The sequence below is a fragment of the Bubalus bubalis genome, chromosome 6, assembly GCF_019923935.1.
Source record: "Bubalus bubalis isolate 160015118507 breed Murrah chromosome 6, NDDB_SH_1, whole genome shotgun sequence".
NCBI classification, from domain to species: domain Eukaryota; kingdom Metazoa; phylum Chordata; class Mammalia; order Artiodactyla; family Bovidae; genus Bubalus; species Bubalus bubalis.
The window spans coordinates 89,544,088-89,568,630 of NC_059162.1; the positions used below are offsets into that span (position 1 = coordinate 89,544,088).

General features: G+C 40.7%; 1 long non-coding RNA gene across 1 annotated transcript; it reads left to right on the forward strand.

The window, feature by feature from the left end:
* Positions 1-1,733: 1,733 nt before the first annotated feature.
* LOC112585665 lies at positions 1,734-22,716 on the forward strand. Its single transcript, XR_003110174.3, has 2 exons — positions 1,734-2,333; positions 21,783-22,716. It is a non-coding gene; the product is annotated as an uncharacterized LOC112585665 (long non-coding RNA).
* The last annotated feature ends 1,827 nt before the right edge of the window (positions 22,717-24,543 follow it).

Here is a 24,543-nt window from a genome sequence, read left to right on the forward strand (position 1 = left end):
CCCACCAGGCTCCCCGGTCCCTGGGATTCTCTAGGCAAGAACACTGGAGTGGGTTGCCATTTCCTTCTCCAATGCATGAAAGTGAAAAGTGAAAGTGAAGTCGCTCAGTCGTGTCTGACTCTTCGCGACCCCATGGACTGCAGCCCAGCAGGCTCCTCCGTCCATGGGATTGTCCAGGCAAGAGTACTGGAGTGGGTGCCATCGCCTTCTCCACCAAGTGCTAGTGGCATGTATTACAAGTCAAGTGCTGACTGTGCTAGGCTTGTGTTAAGTGTTTTACATACATCATTAATTTATTTAATCCTCATCACAATCCTCTAAGGCAGCTAACATTCCTTTATACTTGAGGTATCTGAGGTTCAGAGAGGTGCAGAAACTTGTTCAAGGTCACTCAGTTAACAGGGAAGGAAGCAGAGGCACCGAGAGAGGAGTAACCTGCCCGGACCATCACCTAAATAATGGTCATGGCAGGGTTAGGACTGAGGTGTCTGATTCTTAACTGGGATTTGGTCAATTGTATTAAAAAGGTTATTCCTCCTTGTTTTCTTGCCCACTGGGACTCCATCTAGAGAAATGATTCCTCCAGCTCTACTAGACTTATTTCAAAGAGAAAATATTCCATTTTTTCATTCCACTTTGAAAAGATAAGGCATCCAGCTTCCTGTCCTGTGGCTGTTGCTCAGACTTCTGTACTAGTTCTCAGCAATGTGTGTTCTCCATGATTATTGGGTCACCACTTTTATCAGATTCCAGAGATAGGAAAACTCAAGCAGCCAACAGAAGCTCTGGACTGAGAGCAATCAGTCTCTTTCATTACTAGAGGGACAGTGATTCTTTGTCTGCTTCTGACTATTCACTTTAAACACAAGCACAGAGTTAGCCTGATACAGGGTTCTGCAAGCTGAGGGTTATGACCCTTTAGTGGGTCTTGAGATCAACTTAGATGGTGGCTGGCAGCGTTTAGAAAATGATTTTGAAGATAACAACAAGGACCTACTATATAGCACAGAGAACTACATTCAATTTCTTGTAATAGCCTATAATGGGAAAGAATCTGAAAAAGGTATATATATATATATATAACTGAATCATTTTTCTGTACATCTGAAACACTGTGAATCAACTATTTTAATAAAAAAGGATTTTAGAATCACATTGAATAGAATAGAAAATATTGGTGTATGTTCATTATGAAGGTAGATTTTTTTTGTGAAAGTACTCACATACAGACACACACACAAGTTTTGGATGATGGTATAAATTTCATTTCTTATTATGAGTCACAGTTAAAACAATTCAAAAGCTACTGCTTTAGGACAGGGGGTCAGCAAATGCTTGTTTTGTGGAACAAAATTTATTGGAACGTAGCCTACCCGCTCATGCATGTATTGTCTTTGGCCGCTATCACACCACAGTGGCAAAGTTGAGAAGTTGTGACGCACCAAATGGCCAGCAAAGCCTGAAATATTTACTATTCGACCTTACATAGAAAAACCTGCTGGACCCTACAGTCTAAGATATTGAGGGAAAAATTTCTAATTCAAATAAAGCTTCCATTATATATAATTTCCAGAATTTCTCTCTTTAGTGTTTGTCCCCCACTAAGTTAATATTCACATATAGATTCATGTAAAGGCATATATAACTCCAGAAAAGTAGGCACAGCGAAAGCAATTATCACCTAAACTCTATATTTCTAACATAATACCAGGAGTATTCAGAGCAAGGTCCTGCTGGCACATGGCAAACAGGATGACCTTTCCATCCTAGGAAAATATGTCAATGTTTAACCTCATTGCACTCAACCAGACGTTTCCTTGCACAAATTTTCAAGTGAAATATTTCAATCCTGCATTCATCTTGGGGGCCACATGTCTTATCCAAGTTAAATATTTCCAGAAAATAAATGTCTAGACACCGTCTCATATAAATTAAGCACCCGGTTTTTAAAAGATTTCTAGCAGACCTCCTTTTTGGTGTGTGGGTGAGTATAATTTGACTCCTGTGAACAACTCTGGGTCGGATCTGATGTGCCTAAGCCTGTGCACCTGCAGGCGGTTAATGAGCGCTGCTGAGTCACGGTGGATGGTGTGGGTTAGGGGAGGGGGTCGGGGTTAGGGGAAGGTGGTGATGGACGAGGGGGACATGACGGGAAGAGAGGACTCTGGAGGATATTCCATAGAAGAGCAACGAGATCTGTTTACTTGGAGGTCATGATTTTCAAGAATCTTGGATTGAAAAAGTCCTTGTATGCTGAAATCCACCTCAGGGAGGCTTGCCATATTGGTTAACCCTCTCATCGGAGAATAAAGAAAATGTGACTGTACACGAAGGTAAAATTCTATTGTATCTCTGACTTTGTTTTATTCACATTTGAGATTTTTTCAAATCATGGTGATGGTTTAGTCACTAAGTCATGTCCGACTCTTGTGAACCCATGGACTGTAACCTGCCAGGCTCTTCTGTCCATGGGATTTCCCAGGCAATAATACTTGAGTGGGTTGCTGTTTCCATCTCCAGGGGATCTTCCTGACCTAGGAATTGAACCCAGGTCTCCTGCACTGCAGGTAGATTCTTTACCAACTGAGCTACGAGGGAAGCCCATGGCTCCCAATCATGGCTTTGTTTAATTCAAGTGAACTATTTTTAATGGTTTTGCTATTTATAGTATTTTCTTTTATATATACTTCTGTGTCACAGTGATTATAAATTACTTTTCCCCCCACTATTTAGAAGTGAAATCTTTAAGAAAGAGCAGATGCTTAGAAGAAAGTTCAAAATGGTTTTTTTAGCTACTCATTATATTTTATAACATATATTTGTATTTTATACTTTTCATAAATATTATAGTTACATAGTAGAAATTTTATATGATATAAATATAAAGCTTATAAAATGTTTTATAAAATATAAATATGATCAATATATTCAACATATTTATACAAATATAAATATTATATATAAATAAATTATATACTATATTTTGTTGTATATTTTATTGTATATTCTTATTACATATTTTTAGCAACACTTAAAAAGAAAGAATTCCATATGAGGGAATTTATAATGGAATGTATTGAACCACCTGAAATTCTGTGGGGAGGTGATTCAAGAAGTAGTCATTATATTTTGCTTTTCTAGATTTTTGTGCATAGTGAGGTAGTTGGGTTCAACTTCTGGGAGTTCTCTGGGTTCTGAATATGAGCTCTGTGGCAGACTGCATTCTCCAAAGACAGCCACAGCAATGTCTCCCAGCCCACATGCCCTTCTTACAATATAATCTTGACATTCACGATTTTAATTACGGGAGTCTAGTTTCTTCATCTTGAATCTAGGTGGGCTTGTGACTATACTAGCAGAGAGTCTATGTAACCATAGAGACCAGATCATAAAAGGTAACATAACTTCCATTTGGTGCTGTTGGGGTGGTAATGCTTGGAATCCAGGTGCCATGTTGTGAGGAAGCACAGGCAGCCATGTGCTGAGGCTTCCTACAGGAGTTCTGACTGATAGCCTCAGAGGCAGTTCTCACAAACAGCATCAACTCCAGACATATGAGGAAAGGAGCCTTCAGATGGTCCTTGCTTCCACCTGTTGAGTCACCCCAACCCAAAGTTTTCCAGTTGGGTCCCCAGACATTGTAATGCAGAAAACAGATGTACCCATCATGCTTTTTACCAATTCCTGATTCACAGAATCTGGGAGAACAATAAAATGATTGCTGTTTTATGCCCTCAAGTTTGGGTGGTTTATTTCACGGCATTAGACAAATGGACATATCCTTAGCACCTTTATTGTCCGCTGTGGACATTGGTGGTCTCTTTAGGCAAGAGAGGATACCACTTAGGTTCTAGCGCCATTGTACTAAAAAGTCAACCTTGTGAAATCATTTACTTATAAAATGGAATAGTAGGCTAGACTACTCAGACACGTCAAGGTGGGCCAAAAAGTGGTGATGCTCCCCTCCTGTATATCTTTGCTGGTAGGAAGCCAGATACCATCTATGTCCCTGCACACTCTACCCCATGACTTTCATGCTGCCTTCCAGAATGAGGCCCCTCTTCCACATGACCTTTTCACAGAGCTAAAGACAGGCATTGTCTTCTTGTGGTCCAACCAAATGAAGTCTTTTGCCATTCTTTGAGGGTGGTCTGCAAATTTCCACCTCAGAGGATTTGATCAAGGACTCCTCTCCTGCCTTAAATTCTGCATGCTAACACAGCCTTGTCAGCTGGGAAAAATTCTATTATTTACCTCCTTTGCAGTTTATAGCATTCAGTTTAATAACAGACTCTCTGGAAGTATCTGCCTGATTCAAATCCTTGCTCAATAACTTAGTAGATCTAAGTACATTAAAATATATAAGCTTTCCTAATCTGTAAAATGTGCAGGATGATAATAGTACATATTTCATGGAGATAGTATGAGAATTAAATGAGTTAATCTCTAAGACCATTTTTAAAAAGGTGTGGCTGATATTAAGCATTATAGTAAATACATACACATGAAATATATACTGATATTTAATATAATATACATATAGGAAGTATGTAGGCTATATATAGGATAGGTATACATAAGTATTGTGTATCAATATAGGTATATGGTGTGTGTGTGTGTGTGTGTATATATATATATATATATTTGTTATTGCTTAATCACTAAGTTATGTTGGAATCTTTGCAATTCCGTGGACTGCAGAAGACCAGGCTTTGCTGTCTGTCACTATCTTTTGGAGTTTTCCCAAGTTCATGTCCATTGAGTTGGTGATGCTATCCAACCGTCTCATCCTCTACCACCCTCTTCTCCTTTTGCCTTCAATCTTTCCCAGCATCAGGGTCTTTCCCAGTGAGTTGGCTATTCACATCAGGTGGCCAAAGTATTGGAGCTTCAGCTTCAGTGTTGTGTGTATGTGTACATATATATATAATATATGTAAATATATATATAATATGTGCATATATGATATATTTATTTATTTGAAATATATGTATATACATACTTATTCCTTAATGTCCTTGCTACCCTCAATATTATATTAATTGTATTATAGCCATGTGGTTATACATATTCCTTTATTTACAAACCCTGCAAACTCATTGATATGAGTGAGCAAGTTTTAGTCATGGTCATTTCATCTTGGAATAATGCTTCATCTTCTCCAGAGTAGGGTATATACCTTACTTACTTCTATGACCTCAGAAATCCAGCACAACCTTGACCATTGTAACAGCTCTATAAATGTTGCTTGAATTAATGAATGGTGAAGTGATCCAGGTGGGGAGTGTCAGTGTGATGTGAAGCCTAACAGTATGATACTGAAAAATAATCAGCGTCTTCTTCCAGGAGCTCTCTGACTATCTATTGCCTCAAGTGGCAGAAGGCCTGAGACAAGACCCAGTGATCTGACATGTCAGCCCCAGAGACAGCCAAGGTCAGAGAAATATGAGTCAATCCTGAACCATGAAGGAAGAGCTAGAGGAACAGAGAATGTTTTCTGTGTTGTAACATCATCTCCCATCTGTTTATAATGGTGAAAGGGGTTTACCAATGGTTCAGGGAATTTAGAAAGAAAAAGCAGTTCAACTTTTCCCCTACATTTAAGAATGTAGATGACCCCAGGCAATGACTTGGGTGCTGAGGTCATTCGCTAGATGGGCTTACAAAATTCATTTTTCATCTATTTCAAGACCAGTGCAAAGCAACTGAAAACATGGATGTGGATGGTTCTGGAAGGTGAGGCAGGAGAGATATAATACTTACCACCCATGATCTGAGTGGGAACTTTTGAAATATGACCTCCTAAGCCTAGGACCAGAGCAGGCTGAAGTGATCAGGCACCTGGTTGTGGAATATGGAGGGAGGAGGGGAAACCGAGTGGAGTATACCCCAGCCCAGGTCATGAGGCAATGTGGAGTCCTGTGCATTTAAGTACAAAGAGGTCAATGTGATCTCTGTCCTCATGACATTAATAATCTAACACAAGGCACCAGCATATAAGCAGACATGTGTACCAAGAGTAGTGAAAGAGGGGAGCAGAGGGGATGTGGAAGCAAGGAGGAGGAGCCCGCATACACCTGCCAACATGAGTAGGTACTGCCAGTGGAGGGAGCTGGGTAGAAGGAACCCTTGACTTATGATCCCCGCATGCCTGACAGGGTGAGCTCTCTAAATTGCTAATGTTACCATATTATTTCCTTCTTGTAACACATTTTTATAATGACCATTTCTACAGACTGGATGTTTGTGTCCCTCCCAAAGTCATGTATTGAAGTCCTACTCCCCAGTATGATGGTATTTGAAGATGGGGCCTATGGGAAGTAGTTAGGTTTAGATAAGATCCTGAGGGTGGAGCCCCCATACAACAAGCAGATGGCTTTTTGTAAGCCAGGGAGACAGCTCCCTGTAAGCCAGGGAGACAGCTTTCACCAAACATGATGGCACCCTGATCTCAGACCTCCAGCCTCTCAGACTGTGACACATAAACTTCTCTTGCTTATTTCCATGATATTTATTGTAACAGCCTGAACTAAGGCAATAATTAAAAATAGTAATAACTAATATTTGCTAAAGGCTTACTGTGTGTGAAGCTCTGTTCTAAGTGTGTGTTTTTTAAAATTTGTATTAACATTACATCCATAGCTTTCTGTTGCTTATAAGAGAAATTTTAGTTTCCTTGGCAAACCAGTCAAGACTCTCCATGATCTGCCTCTGAACTTGTTTTTCCAGTTTCATTTTCTACTACTTCTCCATGAGAACCTTGAACCACAGCCATACTCAAAGGCTTGCAGTTGCTTCTGAAGAAGCTTCCATGCTTTGGCACCTGCTGTTCTGTTTGTTCTGGTGGTGACTTTCTGCACCTCGTTTGTGAGGTCCGTCCTGCTGCTAAGTCGCTTCAGTCGTGTCCAACTCTGTGCGACTCCATAGACGGCAGCCCACCAGGCTCCGCTGTCCCTGGGATTCTCCAGGCAAGAACACTGGAGTGGGTTGCCATTTCCTTCTCCAATGCATGAAAATGAAAAGTGAAAGTAAGTCACTCAGTCGTGTCCAACTCTTTGCGACCCCATGGACTGCAGCCTACCAGGCTCCTCTGTCCATGGGATTTTCCAGGCAAGAGTACTGGAGTGGGGTGCCATTGCCTTCTCTGGAGGTCTGTCCTAGTCCCACTCAAATTCACATCTTAAAGTCCTTCAAGGCTCTATCACTTCCTTTGGGAAGATTTCCCTTTCTCTCCAGGGGAGGAATTCATAGTCATGCTCTGTGGGCCTCCACAATGCTGTACTAGTGGCCTGGAATGCTCTTTTTCTGGTTGTTAATTTATCTTTTGAATCTTATCTCCCTGATAATTATGTGATGCAACAGAGACATTAGCTAATGTTATGGTGGTAGCCATATTGGAATATATAAATGTATCAAATCAATACATTGTATGCTTTAAACTTGCAAAAATGTTATAGGACAAATACATCTCAATTAAAAAAATCAGTCTCCAGAATCACCCTGTGAAGTCTTCAGCAAGTCTGAAGACTTTACAGACGCGTAACTGAGAAAACCAGCTGTATCCTCCTGATGCTGCCTCTAGGCCGACTTCTGTTGTTCCACCTGTAACACCTGTGATGCTGGCCTGTGGGCTCCCTGAAGACTAGGGCTGTGGTTCTGTCTCCAAATATTCAATCCTTAGTAAATGTTTGGTAAACAAATAAATGGGTGCATTCATCACATCACATTGCAATTAACCTGCCTACATGTCAATGTGTACCACTGTATGTCATGAGCCCCTTGAAAGCAGCAATTTCTTCCTCTTATCTGTTCTACATTCTCTTATTCCATTTTTCTTTCTCCAGCACTGCCGTTCACACGAAATAGTAGGCAGTGTTTGCTGGATGAGTGAGTGAAGACTCAGAAAACTCATCTGCTTGCATTTGGCTTATTTTTAAACCTTAGCTGAAGTGACACAATTAAGAGTCTATGGTGGAGTCAAAACACCTTATAAGAAGCCCTAATCTCTGGACTCTGGACCCAGACCTTGGTCAGCACTTATACAATTTGAATGATTTGTCAGTTAGAGTAAGAATATCTAATACACAAAGTGGTTCTGAAGACCAAACAAGACAGTATACATAAAATGCCTGGCTGAACCAATATTAATTTCCTCTCACTTGGTTAGTGTCATAACATGCTTCGGTTTGGTTAGTTCCTTAAAAGCAAAATTCTGTAGGTCTTTGAGCATTATAGTCTAGTTACATTCGTTGTCAGCTAGATGTTAAATGGCACCCTTGAAACCTGACCCTGGGCTTTGCCAGGAAGATATTAGCCTACTCCCAACTTTTACTATTTTGGGATTTGATGGCTTTGGAAAGAAGATAACAGCTAACTTTTATGCAGATAGAGGATGGCTGTGCTCTGGAACAAAGTGCCAAAACCTCAACTAATGCCACTTGGAAAGAACTCAGCAAGCTCTGAAGTTGGGCATTCAAAGGCTATTATTTCCATGCCAACATAAGAGTTTATTCAGGAAGTTGCAAAAAAAAAAAAAAATGTCAAATCTCATAGCAGTGAACTCCAAGGGAACTAGAAAATTCTCTAACCCTGCTGCTTACACAACAGTCAGGAAGATGGAAAAAAGGGTGCATTTGTCAGGATAGTCTTGGTTATGTTGTAGTTACAAATAACTTCAACATTTCAGGGACTTAAAACAGCAACAATTTATTTTTTCATTAATGCTACATGCTGATCATGTGGGAGCAGGTTTCTGCTGTTTTCGCTCCACAATTGAGGCTGATGGACCCTCCAACAGATGTAGGGTTGTTGTCGGTCCTTGTGTTAGGGCTATAGGTCATGGTGAATCATGCACCGAGTCTTACAGCTTCTATCTGGGGGTGACCTATGTTACCTCTGCACATATTTCATTGGCCAAGCAAGTCATAAAGCTTTACCAATGTCATGAAATGAAGATGTGAACCCTGAAAGGGGAGTCCCAGAAAAACCCATGAACCACAAGAGAACAGCACGAGCAGATTCAAGAGATATTTGAGGAGTAGAATTAATAGGATTCAGATGAAGAATAAAAGGGAAAGGAAGAAGTTTAGGCTGATATACATTGGTTTCTGGTTTGGATGACTGAGTAAAGATGGCACAAATTGCTGAAACTGTATGCTGGTCTGAGCACATTGCATTTGCTCTGGCTAAAGGCAACCAGGAGGAGATGGTATACAAGGAGTTGAATATATGGATCTGGAGCTTAGGAGAAACTTTTTTTTTTCTTTGTTGAGGTAAGGAATAGTGACTTTACTTGGAAAGCTGGCAGCCCAGGAAAATGACAGACTGATGTCTTAAAATAACCATCTTATTAGAGTCTGGACGATGGTATATTTAATAGAAGAGAGAGAGAGAGAGGAGATGAGGAAATAAAGTAAAAAGGCCATTAATCTTGCAATTATCTCATTAAATGGCAGGCCTCGGGTGGGGATGTATTACTCTCTTCTTTCTTGCAGCCATTCACAGTGGGCAGGGTCAGATTGAGGAGAAACATATTAGCTAGAGGTCAATGTCTGGTGGTCAGCAGCTCAGAAGTGGTGGTTGAAACTAGGGGAGAGTTGATAGAGTAAAAATTAACTTAGAAAAGTATGACAAGATCAAGTATCGGTAAGGATGGCAAACAACTGGAATATTTATGCAGTGAGGATGGAAATATAAGTTAATGCAGCCATTCGTAAAAACAATTTTTACCTAGGGAAAATCTGCAGCCCCTCTCATCCAGCAGTACTGATCCTGATTCTATAACGTAGACAATTTCGGGGATGACATATTAAAAAAGTTCATAGGAGCATTGTGCTAGCAAAAAAATGGGACACAACCCAAATATCCATCAACAGGAGAAAGGCTAAATAAATCCTGGAGTAGTCATACAATGGAATGATGAACCAATAAAAAATAATGAAACAGAACCTCAGAAACATGGATGAACCTCAAGAACGTAAAGTGAAGTAGATAAGAGAAAATCACAGAAGAGAACATCCAGTATGGTTCCTTTTATATAAAATGCAAGTGCTTGCAAAAGTAAATGGTTGTGGAGAAACTTTAAAATGAGGAAATGATAAACAAAAAAGTCAGGAAATGGTAAAAGTGAGAGCTTTCAGAGAAAACTCTGAAGGAAAAGTGTAGGGCATAGGATCCCAGAAGTGCATACAGGGCATTTCAAGATGATATAATGTTCTATTTCTTCAAAAAGTTGGTAAAAACAGGGGCATGAGTTGTCTTTGTTTCTTTTTTAACTTACATCTATTTCACAATTTTTTTTTTGTTTCTACTCATTACTTTTTACTACTTTGCTTTTTAAACTAGTAATCTAAAATGTAAAAACAAAAACAAAATAAAGGAGTCTTTGTAACAGGAGGGAAAGGGGCAGGGCACAACTTTTGAAAGAATGACATAGCCCAAGGACATGACCTAAACCAATTAGAATCAAATCCTAGATGGCAGATAAGAATTCGATAAGACCTTGATCCTCAGTCAGCAAGCTAAATGACACACCTAGAGGTGCCATGGAGTTCCAGGTCACTGTCAAAAGACTAACGAGTGGGCAGTGGCCCAGTTCCTGGAAATCACCCCTTCCCAAAAATAGTTGGAATAACACTCCCACAAGATGGTGGAGTAGAAGGATGTGCACTCATCTCCTCCTGTGAGAACTCCAAAATTACAACTCACTGCTGAACAACCGTCGACAGGAGAGTGTTGGATCCCACCAACAAAAGATACCCCACATGTAAGGCCAAAGGAGAAGCCCCAGCAAGATGGTAAGAAGGGCAAAATCCTGTTTAGAATCAAACCCCACACCCACCAGAAATGCTTGGAGGGCTCAAACAAAACTTGTGTGCACCAGGACCCAGGAGAAAGGAGTGGAGACCTCACAACAGACTGACACAGACTTGCCTGTGAGTGTCCAGGAGTCTCTGGCAGAGGCGCGGGTTGGCGGTGGCCTGCTGCAGGGTCGGGGCATGAGTGCAGCAGTGCATGCATGGGACTTTTTGAAGGAGGTCACCATTATCTTCATTACCTCCACCATAGTTTGGCCCCAGGTCAAACAACAGGGAAGGAACACAGCCTCGCCCACCCATCAACAGAAAATTGAATTAAAGATTTACTGAGCTTGGCCCCACCCATCAAAATAAGACCCTGTACTCCACAGGTCAGTAGGTGCCCAATATGCTATTGGAGATCAGTGGAGAAATAACTCCAGAAAGAATGAAGGGATGGAGACAAAGCAAAAACAATACCCAGCTGTGGATGTAACTGGTGATAGAAGCAAGGTCCAATGCTGTAAAGAGCAATATTGCATAGGAACCTGGAATGTCAGGTCCATGAATCAAAGCAAATTGGAAGTGGTCAAACAAGAGATGGCAAGAGTGAATTTCGACATTCTAGGAATCAGCGAACTGAAATGGACTGGAATGGGTGAATTTAACTCAGAGGACCATTGTACCTACTACTGTGGACAGGAATCCCTCAGAAGAAATTGAGTGGCCATCACGGTCAACAGAAGAGTCTGAAATGCAGTACTTGGATGCAATCTCAAAAACGACAGAACGATCTCTCTTCGTTTCCAAGGCAAACCATTCAATATCACAGTAATCCAAGTCTATGCCCCAATCAGTAACACTGAAGAAGCTGAAGTTGAACGGTTCTATGAAGACCTACAATACCTTTTAGAACAAACACCCAAAAAAGATGTCCTTTTCATTATAGGGGACTGAATGCAAAAGTAGGAAGTCAAGAAACACCTGGAGTAACAGGCAAATTTGGCCTTGGAATACAGAATGAAGCAGGGCAAAGACTAAGAGAGTTTTGCCAAGAAAATGCACTGGTCATAACAAACACCCTCTTCCAACAACACAAGAGAAGACTCTATACATGGACATCACCAGATGGTCAACACTGAAATCAGATTGATTATATTCTTTGCAGCCAAAGATGGAGAAGCTCTATACAGTCAGCAAAAACAAGACCAGGAGCTGACTGTGGCTCAGACCATGAACTCCTTATTGCCAAATTCAGACTGAAATTGAAGAAAGTAGGGAAAACCACTAGACCATTCAGGTATGACCTAAATCAAATCCCTTATGATTATACAGTGGAAGTGAGAAATAGATTTAAGGGCCTAGATCTGATAGATAGAGTACCTGATGAGCTATGGAATGAGGTTCATGACATTGTACAGGAGACAGGGATCAAGACCATCCCCATGGAAAAGAAATGCAAAAAAGCAAAATGGCTGTCTGGGGAGGCCTTACAAATAGCTGTGAAAAGAAGAGAAGTGAAAAGCAAAGGAGAAAAGGAAAGATATAAACATCTGAATGCAGAGTTCCAAAGAATAGCAAGAAGAGATAAGAAAGACTTCTTCAGCGATCAATGCAAAGAAATAGAGGAAACCAGAAGAATGGGAAAGACTAGAGATCTCTTCAGGAAAATCAGAGATACCAAAGAAACATTTCATGCAAAGATGAGCTCGATAAAGGACAGAAATGGTATGGACCTAACAGAAGCAGAAGATATTAAGAAGAGATGGCAAGAATACACAGAAGAACTATACAAAAAAGATCTTCACGACCCAGATAATCACGATGGTGTGATCACTGACCTAGAGCCAGACATCCTGGAATGTGAAGTCAAGTGGGCCTTAGAAAGCATCACTACGAACAAAGCTAGTGGAGCTGATAGAATTCCAGTTGAGCTATTCCAAATCCTGAAACATGATGCTGTGAAAGTGCTGCACTCAATATGCCAGCAAATTTGGAAAACTCAGCAGTGGCCACAGGACTGGAAAAGGTCAGTTTTCATTCCAATCCCAAAGAAAGCTCAAACTACTGCACAATTGCACTCATCTCACACGCTAGTAAAGTAATGCTCAAAATTCTCCAAGCCAGGCTTCAGAAATATGTGAACCGTGACCTTCCAGGTGTTCAAGCTGGTTTTAGAAAAGGCAGAGGAACCAGAGATCAAATTGCCAACATCTGCTGGATCATCAAAAAAGCAAGAGAGTTCCAGAAAAACATCTATTTCTGCTTTATTGACTATGCCAAAGCCTTTGACTATGTGGATCACAAGAAACTGTGGAAAATTCTTCAAGAGATGGGAATACCAGACCACCTGATCTGCCTCTTGAGAAATCTGTATGCAGGTCAGGAAGCAACAGTTAGAACTGGACATGGAACAACAGACTGGTTCCAAATAGGAAAAGGAGTACGTCAAGGCTGTATATTGTCACCCTGTTTATTTAACTTATATGCAGAGTACACCATGAGAAACGCTGGACTGGAAGAAACACAAGTGGAGTCAAGATTGCCGGGAGAAATATCAATAACCTCAGATATGCAGATGACACCACCCTTATGGCAGAAAGTGAAGAGGAACTAAAAAGCCTCTCAATGAAAGTGAAAGTGGAGAGTGAAAAAGTTGGCTTAAAGCTGAACATTCAGAAAACGAAGATCATGGCATCCGGTCCCATCACTTCATGGGAAATAGATGGGGAAACAGTGTCAGACTTTATTTTTCTGGGCTCCAAAATCACTGCAGATAGTGACTGCAGCATTGAAATTAAAAGATGCTTACTCCTTGGAAGGAAAGTTATGACCAACATAGATAGCATGTTCAAAAGCAGAGACATTACTTTGCCAACAAAGGTTCGTCTAGTCAAGGCTATGATTTTTCCTGTGGTCATGTATGGATGTGAGAGTTGGACTGTGAAGAAGGCTGAGTGCTGAAGAATTGATGCTTTGAACTGTGGTGTTGGAGAAGACTCTTGAGAGTCCCTTGGACTTCAAGGAGATCCAACCAGTCCATTCTGAAGGAGATCAGCCCTGGGATTTCTTTGGAAGGAATGATGCTAAAGCTGAAACTCCAGTACTTTGGCCACCTCATGTGAAGAGTTGACTCATTGGAAAAGACCATGATGCTGGGAGGGATTGGGGGCAAGAGGAGAAGGGTACGACAGAGGATGAGATGGCTGGATGGCATCACTGACTCGATGGACATGAGTCCGAGTGAACTCCGGGAGTTGGTGATGGACAGGGAGGCCTGGCGTGCTGCGATTCATGGGGTCACAAAGAGTCGGACATGACTGAATGACTGATCTGATCTGATCTCCCTCAGTCAGTCTCTCCCATCAAGAAGCTTCCATAAGCCTCTTATCCTTCTCCATCAGAGGGCAGATAGAATGAAAATCAGAATCACAGAAAATTAACCAAATGGATCACATGGACCACAGCATTGTCTAGCTCAATAAAACTATGAGCCATGCCATGTATGGCCACCCAAGATGGACGGGTCATGGTGGAGAGTTCTGACAAAACATGGTCTACTGGAGAAGGGAATGGCAAACTACTTCAGTATTCTTGCCTTGAGAAACCCATGAACAGTATGAAAAGGAAAAAGATAGGATACTGAAAGATGAACTCCCCAGACCAGTAGGTGCCCAATGTGGTTATGCTACTGGAGACCCCTGGAGAAATAACTCCAGAATGAAGAGACAGAGCCAAAGCAAAAACAACACCCAGTTGTCGATGTGACTGGTGATAGAAGTCAAGTCCGATGCTGTAAAGAGCAATACTGCATAGGAACCTGGATTGTTAGGTCCGTGAATCAAGGCAAATTGGAAGTGGTCAAACAGGGGATGGCAAGAGTGAACATCAACATTTTAGGAATCAGTGAACTAAAATAGACTGGAATGGGTGAATTTAACTCAGATGACCATTATATCCACTACTCTGGGCAAGAATTCCTTAGAAGAAATGGAGTAGCAATCATAGTCAACAAGTGAGTCCAAAATGCAGTACTTGGATGCAGTCTCAAAAATGACAGAATGATCTCTGTTCATTTCCAAGGCAAACCATTCAATATCACAATAATCCAAGTCTATGCCCTGTCCAGTAATGCTGAAGAAGCTAAAATTGAATGGTTCTATGAAGACCTACAAGACCTTCTAGAACTAACGCCCAAAAAAGATGTCCTTTTCATTATAGGGGACTGGAATGCACAGGTAGGAAGTCAGGAGATACCTGGAGTAATGGGCAAGTTTGGCCTTGGAGTACAAAACAAAGCAGGGCAAAGGCTAATAGAGTTTTGCCAAGAGAACGCACTGGTCATAGCAAACACTTTCTTCCAACAACACAAGAGAAGACTCTACACATGGAAATCAGATGGTCAATACCAAAATCAGATTGATTAGATTATTTGAAGTCAAAGATGGAGAAGCTCTATACAGTAAGCAAAAACAAGACTGGGAGCTCATTGTGGCTCAGATCATGAACTCCTTATTGCTAAATTCAGACTTAAATCAAAGAAAGTAGGGGAAACCATTAGACCATTCAGGTATGACCTAAATCAAATCCCTTATGGTTGTACAGTGGAAGTGACAAATAGATTCAAGGGATTAGATCTGGTAGACAGAGTGCGTAAAGAACTATAGACAGATGTTCATGACATTGTACAGGAGGCAGTGATCAAGACCATCCCCATGGAAAAGAAATGCAAAAAGGCAAAATGATTGTCTGAAGAGGCCTTAAAAATAGCAGAGAAGAGAAGCTAAGGGCAAAGGAGAAAAGGAAATATATACCCATTTGAATGAATAGCAAAAGAATAGTTCCAAGGAATAGCAAAGACTAATAAGAAAGCCTTCCTCAGTGATCAATGCAAAGAAACAGAGGAAAGCAATAGAATGGGAAAGACTAGAGATTTCTTCAAGAGAATTAGAGATACCAAGGGAACATTTCATGCAAAGATGGGCTCAATAAAGGACAGAAATCATATGGACTTAACAGAAGCAGAAGATATTAAGAAGAGGTGGCAAGAATACACAGAAGAACTGTACAAACTATATATAAATATACATACTATATATAACTATACAAAAAAAATCTTTATGACCCAGAGAACCACGGTGGTGTGATCACTCAATTAGAGCCAGACATCCTGGAATGCAAAGTCAAATGGGCCTTAGGAAGCATCACTATGAATGAAGTTAGTGGAAGTGATGGAATTCCCGCTGAGCTATTTCAAATCCTAAAAGATGATGCTGTGAAAGTGCTGCACTCAATATGTCAGCAAACTTGGAAAACTCAGCAGTGGCCACAGGACTGGAAAAGGTCAGTTTTCATTCCAATCCCAAAGAAAGGCAATGCCAAAGAATGCTCAAACTACCTCATAATTGCACTCATCTTACATGCTAAGAAAGCAATGCTCAAAATTCTCCAAGCCAGGCTTCAGTGATACTTGAACACAGAGTCAGACATGACTGAGCAACTGACCTGAGCTGAACTGATCCATAGTACCTGCAGTGCAGTAGAATGGTGCTCAGTTCAGTTCAGTTGCTGAATTGTGTTCGACTCTGTGACCCCATGGACCGCTGCAGCACGCCAGGCTTTCCTGTGCATCACCAACTCCCAGAGCTTGCTCAAACTCATGTCCATTGCGTCAGTGATGTCAGCCAACCATCACATCTTTTGTTGTCCCCTTCTCCTCCTGCCTTCAATTTTTCTCAGCATCAGGGTCCTTTCTAAGGAGTCAGTTCTTTGCATCAGGTGGCCAAAGAATTGGAGCTTCAGCTTCAGCATCAGTCCTTCCAATGAATATTCAGGATTGATTTCCTTTATGATTGACCAGTTTGATATCCTTGCAATCCAAGGGATTCTCAAGAGTCTTTTCCAACACCACAGTTCAAAAACATCCATCTTTTGGTGCTCAGCTTTCCTTATGGTCCAACTCTCACATCCATACATGACTACTGGAAAAACCATAGCTTTGATTAGATGGGTCTTTGTCTGCAAAATAATGTCTCTGCATTTTAGTATGCTGTCTAGGTTGGTTATACATTTTCTTCCAAGGATCAAGTGCCTTTTAATTTCATGGCTGCAATCACCATCTGCAGTGATTTTGGACCCCAAGAAAATATTCTTTCACTGTTTCCATTGTTTCCCCATCTATTCGCCATGAAGTGATGTAACCAGATGCCATGATCTTAGTTTTTTGAATGTTGAGTTTTAACTTTTTCACTTTTCTCTTTCACTTTCATCAAGAGGCTCTGTAGTTCATCTTCACTTTCTGCCATAAGGGTGGTGTCATCTGCATATCTGAGGTTATTGATATTTCTTCCAGCAATCTTGGTTCCAGCTTGTGCTTTATCCAGTCTGGCATTTTGCAAGATGTACTTTGCATATAAGTTAAAATAAGCAGGGTGACAATATACAGCCTTGAAGATCTCCTTTCTCAATTTGGAACTAGTCTGTTGTTCCATGTCTGGTTCTAACTGTTGCTTCTTGACCTGCATGCAGATTTCTCAGGAGGCAGGTCAGGTGGTCTGGTATTCCCATCTCTTGAAGAATATTCTATAGTTTGTTGTGATCCACACAGGCAAAGGCTTTAGTGTCATCAATAAAGCAGAAATAGATGTTTTTCTGGAACTCTCGTGCTTTTTCTATGGTCCAATGGATGTTGGCAACTTGATCTCTGGTTCCTCTGCCTTTTCTAAATCCAGCTTGAACATCTCGAAGTTCACGGTTCACATATTGCTGAAGCCTGGCTTGGAGAATTTTGAGCATTACTTTGCTAGCATGTGAGATGACTGCAATTATATGGTAGTTTGAGCATTCTTTGGCATTGCCTTTCTTTGAGATTGGAATGAAATCTGACCTTTTCCTGTCCTGTGTCCACTGCTGAATTTTCCAAATTTGCTGGCATACTGACTGCAGCACTTTAACAGCATCATCTTTTAGGATGCTGAATGCTGCTAGTGAAATTCAAATTGCATTGGATCAAAACATGAATTGGAAGTGATAAATTCAAATAGAGTATAGAATATTCCTTGGATGGTGGCTGTTTAGTTGCTAAATCATGTCCCATTCTTTTACAACCCCATGGATTGTAGCCTGCCAGGCTCCTCTGTCCATTAATACTGGAGCGGGTTAACATTTCCTTCCCCAAGGGATCTTCCCGACCCAGAGATCCAACTGGAATCTCCTGAGTTATAAGAGGATTCTTTACCACTGAGCCACCAGGTAAGTCCTTAAAGGAGAAAAATAGTCTTAGGCAAAAGTTGCCTTAATGTGGTGATAACTGGCAATCTGGGTAAGTAGGAGAATTATCAGTGGGTTGCAAAATCAGGGATCTGATTTGAATCAGGAAAGAGAGGATGGGAATATGTGAGCAAGAAGGCTCATGAGGAAACAGCCAGGGTAGGTGACTTCCACTTTTAACCAGGATGCAGTAACAATGAATGAACTTCACCTCCTTGTAAACTACAAACATGAGGACAAAATATATAAAGCATCTCTTTTCCAAGATTGGACAACAGGCAGTGCAGGGCTATAATCCTTGAGGAAAGGTAAACAAATAAGATGAATTTAAATTTGTGAACTGCAGGATCAGGACAGAAGAACCTGAATGAGCCTGGAGACCTCACTGACTTGGGGACAACAGCAAAGACGAGGTAGTTGTGCTATTAGGAATTTTTAGGGAAGAGTTACAGAAGGGAGCTATGCCAAAAAACAACTCCAAAAATCTGCATAGGAGTCCCCTAAAATCTTTGCTGAGTAAAAAGTCACTAATATTTAGAGTGAAAAAAAGCCAAAGAATGAGCAAGTGTTATAATCAGAACAATTTCCAGAATTCATAAAAGTCAAGGAAACATTCAATTTCCAAGTCAAATTCAACAGACTTGGTGATCATCTGGGGAATTCATTGAAAACTCTGGAGGGATCATTCCTATCATGAGCTGGACAATTCCCCTAGTAAAGCTTGTTCTGTAACTGCCTTAGAAAATTTTAAAATCAGGTCTCTAAGGAATCAAACAGATCCATAAGCAATTTAACTACCTGCAAAAACAACTGTTTTCAGAAACACATTATGACTGGAGAAGAAAACTATCTAAGATTAAAATATTATGTGCTTACTAATAAAACTCAGATAAAAATTTTAAGATCTCAGTAGACACAGAAAAAGCATTTGACAAACTACAACATGCTTTAAAAATAAAAACTCTTGACAGAATTGGTATAGAAGGAACATACTTCAACATAATGAGTCATTCAATGCAAAACATTTGAAAGCTTTTCCTCTAAGATCAGGAGCAAGACAAGGATTCTCACTTTTACCACTCTTATGCATATGGTACTGGACAACAATCAGGCCAAAGAAATAAAAGGCATCCAAAGTGGAAAAAAATATGTAAAAATGTTGCTATTTGGAGATGATCTAATTTTGTGTTTAGAAAATCCTGAAGACTCAACCAAAAATACTCTTGGAATGAATCAAGAATTGCAATAAAGTTGCAGGATACAAAATCAGCTTACAAAAACCAGTTGCATTTCTACTTACTAATGATCTGGCTTCTTATATTCTTCACGATCCAACCCTTGCTGTTCTGTCCAGTCTCATCCCTCACCACTCCTCTCACCAAGTTTTAAGCTTGTGGTCTTCCATGCCTAATACTTCTGTCACCCTATGCCTAGATTCCACTGTTACTACTCTCTGGAATATCTTTTCTTCATATGTTAACTAGGTTAAGCCATACTTGAATTTCAAGACTTAAGTCACCCGAGAAGTCCTCCTAGAAGGCTTTCTGACTTTCCCCTCTCTGTACTCCATTACCCCAGGGCTGTGCTACATAATGTTTGTCTGAGTCCCCATATACCTTCAGTTCAGTTCAGTCACTCAGTCGTGTCCGACTCTTTGTGACCCCATGAATCGCAGCATGCCAGGCCTCCCTGTCCATCACCGACTCCTGGAGTTCACTCAGACTCACGTCCATCGAGTCAGTGATACCATCCAGCCATCTCATCCTCTGTCGTCCCCTTCTCCTCCTGCCCCCAATCCCTCCCAGCATCAGAGTCTTTTCCAATGAGTCAACTCTTCGCATGAGGTGGACAAAGTACTGGACTTTCAGGTTCATCATCATTCCTTCCAAAGAAATCCCAGGGCTGATCTCCTTCAGAATGGACTGGTTGGATCTCCTTGCAGTCCAAGGGACTCTCAAGAGCCTTCTCCAACACCACAGTTCAAAAGCATCAATTCTTCAGCACTCAGCTTTCTTCACAGTCCAACTGTCACATCCATACATGACCACGGGAAAAACCATAGCCTTGACTAGATGGACCTTTGTTGGCAAAGTAATGTCTCTGCTTTTGAATATACTATCTAGGTTGGTCATAACTTTCCTTCCAAGGAGTAAGTGTCTTTAAATTTCATGGCTGTAGTCACCATCTGCAGTGATTTTGGAGCCCAGAAAAATGAAGTCTGACACTGTTTCCACTGTTTGCCCATCTATTTCCCATGAAGTGATGGGACCGGATGCCATGATCTTCATTTTCTGAATGTTGAACTTTAAGCCAACTTTTTCACTCTCCACTTTCACTTTCATCGAGAGGCTTTTGAGTTCCTCTTCACTTTCTGCCATAAGGGTGGTGTCATCTGCATATCTGAGGTTATTAATATTTCACCTGGCAATCTTGATTCCAGCTTGTGTTTCTTCCAGTCCAGCGTTTCTCATGATGTATTCTGCATATAAGTTAAATAAGCAGGGTGACAATATACAGCCTTGACGTACTCCTTTTCCTATTTGGAACCAGTCTGTTGTTCCATGTCCAGTTCTAACTGTTGCTTCCTGACCTGCATACAGATTTCTCAAGAGGCAGGTCAGGTGGTCTGGTATTCCCATCTCTTTCAGAATTTCCCACAGTTTATTGTGACCATAGACCTTAATCACTGTGTCTTTTTTGAACATACGGGGCAGTTTCCTTCCAATCTTTCATCCTAATCTTGAAGGCAAGGATTGTCCATCTCTGTTTGTTTTTTTTTTTAATAACACCCAGAGCATTGGTTGGTATCTAGCAGGTATCAATAAACATTTATTGAATGGGTGGTTTAAGAATCACACAATTCATAGTTTATGAAAAGAAACTCTTCCTCAATAGAATGTGATATTCCTTTACACCCTCAACCCACCTCCAATGCTTAGTGCAGAACCTTGAACAGAGAAGGGATTTAATCAATGTTGACACCTTTGTTGAAATGTACATTTAAAAGAGGTTGCCTTTAGTACTTCTTTTTATCTTAAAATCAAGACTTTAGTTCTAGATTTGCTTCTGTTGACCTTGTGAATTTGGATATTCATTTTTTCTTCTCTTCACTTAATTTTCTACATCTAAATAATGGGAACAGTAAAACTTACCACTACGTTTATTTTGAGAATTAAGTGAGATGTCATGTAGATCCAGAACTCTTTATTGCATTTGAAATTGTCAAGCAGGGCTTACCCCCAGGGTGATAACCACAGTTATCCAGAGGGATTCACGTCTGGATGACCTGAGAACACTATTTTAGAAAGGTTTAATAGGGTATATAGAACAGTTTTGAGGTCTTGGCTGACAGAAAATCTTGAAAGAGCGTCATGGATTGTGGCATAGCAAGGAGAGGCCAGATATTTCCCCGCCTCTTTCTTCCTTCTGTCACATCTGGTTTAGGTCATCAGGTAAAATTAATTTGTTAGTTTCATCCTGTTGACATCTGTCTCTGTCAATGGAAGCCCCAGGCAACTTGGGTGCAAATCAGCACAAGTGTTAGCCTTCTCCCTGAAGAAACCCAGAGATTATGCCTGGATTAAGAAGGGGATTTGGGGATGAGGCAAAAGCAATTTCATGATGTCGTCTGTGTATATTTTGGGTGCACTAAATGAAAAATCTAGAGGAAGGGTTACCTCTGGGTTTTATAATAGGTTTTAAATCTCTCTCTTACAGATAGTAACACAACAATGGACTCTGAACCAGAAGAAAACCTTCAATTTACAGAATCCTGGAGCATCATAACCAGAGGGACCTTTGGCCCAGCTCCCGGCACCAACTGTAAAACTCTCTTTCTCCCTCTGCCACCTGATAATTAGGAAAGCCTCAGCAATTTGCAAAAGAAGAACTTCAAGGTCTGTTCTGGCCCTGAGAATCTAGGACAAGGTGCATCTTGATGGGTTCTGGACCAGGTCTGGAGCAGGTCCTAGGAAGGACTTGCCAAGATTCCACCTGTTCTAGACCTCCTCATGACACTTAGGGCCAAATACAATTGTCCTGAAGATTTAGCCTGGTAATTTAACAGGACTCCAACTAAAATGCATTGAGAGAAATAATTGACTTCAAAAATTAACCAGTAAAAAATACATACATATTATCAACAAGTGAATAATAGGCCAAACCAACTCGAGATTACTAATTCCTGGAGTAGAAGTAAAATGGATGGGGCATGAAGAGATGCATTTTAGAGCTGAATAGCTTTGCGTAGAAATTTTGGTTCTGTCACTTGAAGTGACTTGGCAAGTTAGTCACCTGTCTTTCCCTGTATCCTTATCTATAACTTAGGGAATATTCATGCCCATTTCTCTGAGGAATAAAGTGATTTATGGTGTAGGGAAAGAGTAACTAGCCAAGATGGTGGTAATCAGGCTCTTTCCCCATATTTCCTCTCACTCATGCCCCATGTTTTTTCACTCTCCTCCCACAGTCTGTAAACAATGACTTTATATTTCTATATTCAGTTGAGAGCATTTATAGCACTGCACGTGTGCATCACTCCTATATTAGTGCCACTTGAACAGCCCTTGCTGAGCACTGCGGAGGCATCAAACATTAGAGAATAAAGCATGTCTGCCTTGCTGCTGCAAATAAAGAATGTCTGCAATTCCTACGACTCCTCGCATCTTCTTCCAGTTTATTCTTTTCTGATTCCTAGCTTGTGCCTTGCCTACCCTGGGTTCAGCAAACAGCAAGACAGATGGATATGGCACATAGTAGGTGTTCAACAAATTCCAATTTCTTTTCCCCTTCCTAGAAATAATAGGATGTCCAATGATTGAAAATGGACATCAAGAATCCGTCAAAATACTAAGGAAAAAATTTAGGAAATTGTCTACTGCTTTCCTAGACTGAGTGAGGATCAAGGGCTAATGTTATCATCTGTCATTTAGTGCAATTTGAAGCAAAAATGGAAAACTGTGGGTCATTAATCTGGCTTAAGGGGTCACCCTGCTTAAGGCCAAGCCAGACGCCCTTCACCTCTTTGTCTACACTGGGTTTTCCCCTGGACTCTGGGAGCCCTCCCCCAACACCTCGTGCCTCTGTCAGCATGACTGATGAATTCAATATTCCCCTCTCTACAGCTGACAGCCCAGAGAGCTGACTCCAATCAGCAGGTCCCCTGGTTGCCTGACTCAGGCCTCTCCAATCAGAGGCGGGGTCTGCCATGGACAGACAAACAGGTCTGGAGAGGCTGGTAAGTGAGAACACCCCAAGGGCCTCTGCCAATAACCCATTTGATGAAGCTGCCATTCACCCTGTCAGACCAAGTGTGGGATTCATCAGGACCCAACCAGACTCTCCTTCACCCCCATCACTGTGATCTAAATGATTGTTCTTTAAGCTTGATTGCTCCGAGGGCATTGATGAATCTACCGGTTTGTGATCCATCAATGCCTGACAGTCTGTTATTCTAGAAGCATTTATGCTTTGAGCCAGGAGAGTAGGAGAAGGCTTCTTGTTGCCATCATGGGGCAGAGATGCATTGGTTTATTGATGCATCCCACAAATATTTACTCAGTCTGATGGTTAACCATAGAGATTAACTGAGCGGGGAAGAGGTTTACTGGTGGGCCTCCCTATAAAGAACTCCTACTCAATGTAATGGAACCCAGAAGTTTAGACTGAAGAACTATGAATGTTGAAAAAACTATTTTTTATTATTTTTTGTGGGTTAAAAATATTTTATAGAAATATAGTTGATTTATAATATTATATTAGTTTTAGGTGTACAGCATAGTGATAATATTTTATAGGTTACACCCCCTTTAGAGTTATTACAAAATTAAGGCTGTATTTCCCTGTACTGTATAATATATCCTTCTTATTTATCTATATTTTAAATGGTTTTTTAATTCATTTACTTTTTAATTGAAAGATAATTGCTTTACAGAATTTTGTTGGTTTCTGCCAAATATCTACATGAATCAGCCATAGGTATTCATATGCTCCCTCCCTCTTGAACCACCTTCCCATCTCTCTTCCCATCCCACCTCTCTTGGTTGTACAGAGCTCCTCTTTGAGTTCCCTGAGTTATACAACAAATTCCCATTGGCTATCTATTTTCCAAGTGGTAATGAAGTTTCCATGTTACTCTCTCCATACATCTTACCCTCTCCTTCCTCCCATGTCCATAAGTTTGATCTCTATGTCTGTGTCTCCATTGCTGCCCTGCAAATGATTTTATCATTCTCATCTTTCTAAATTCCATATATATGTGTTAGTATATGATATTTCTTTTTCTGACTTACTTCACTCTGTATAATAGGCTCTAGGTTCATCTATCCCATTAGAACTGAGTCAAATGTGTTCCTTTTTATGGCTGAGTATTCCATTGTATATATGTACCATAGCTTCTTTATCCATTCATTTGTCATTGGAGATCTAGGTCGTTTCCATGTTCTGGCTATTGTAAATAGCTGCAATGAGCAATGGGATG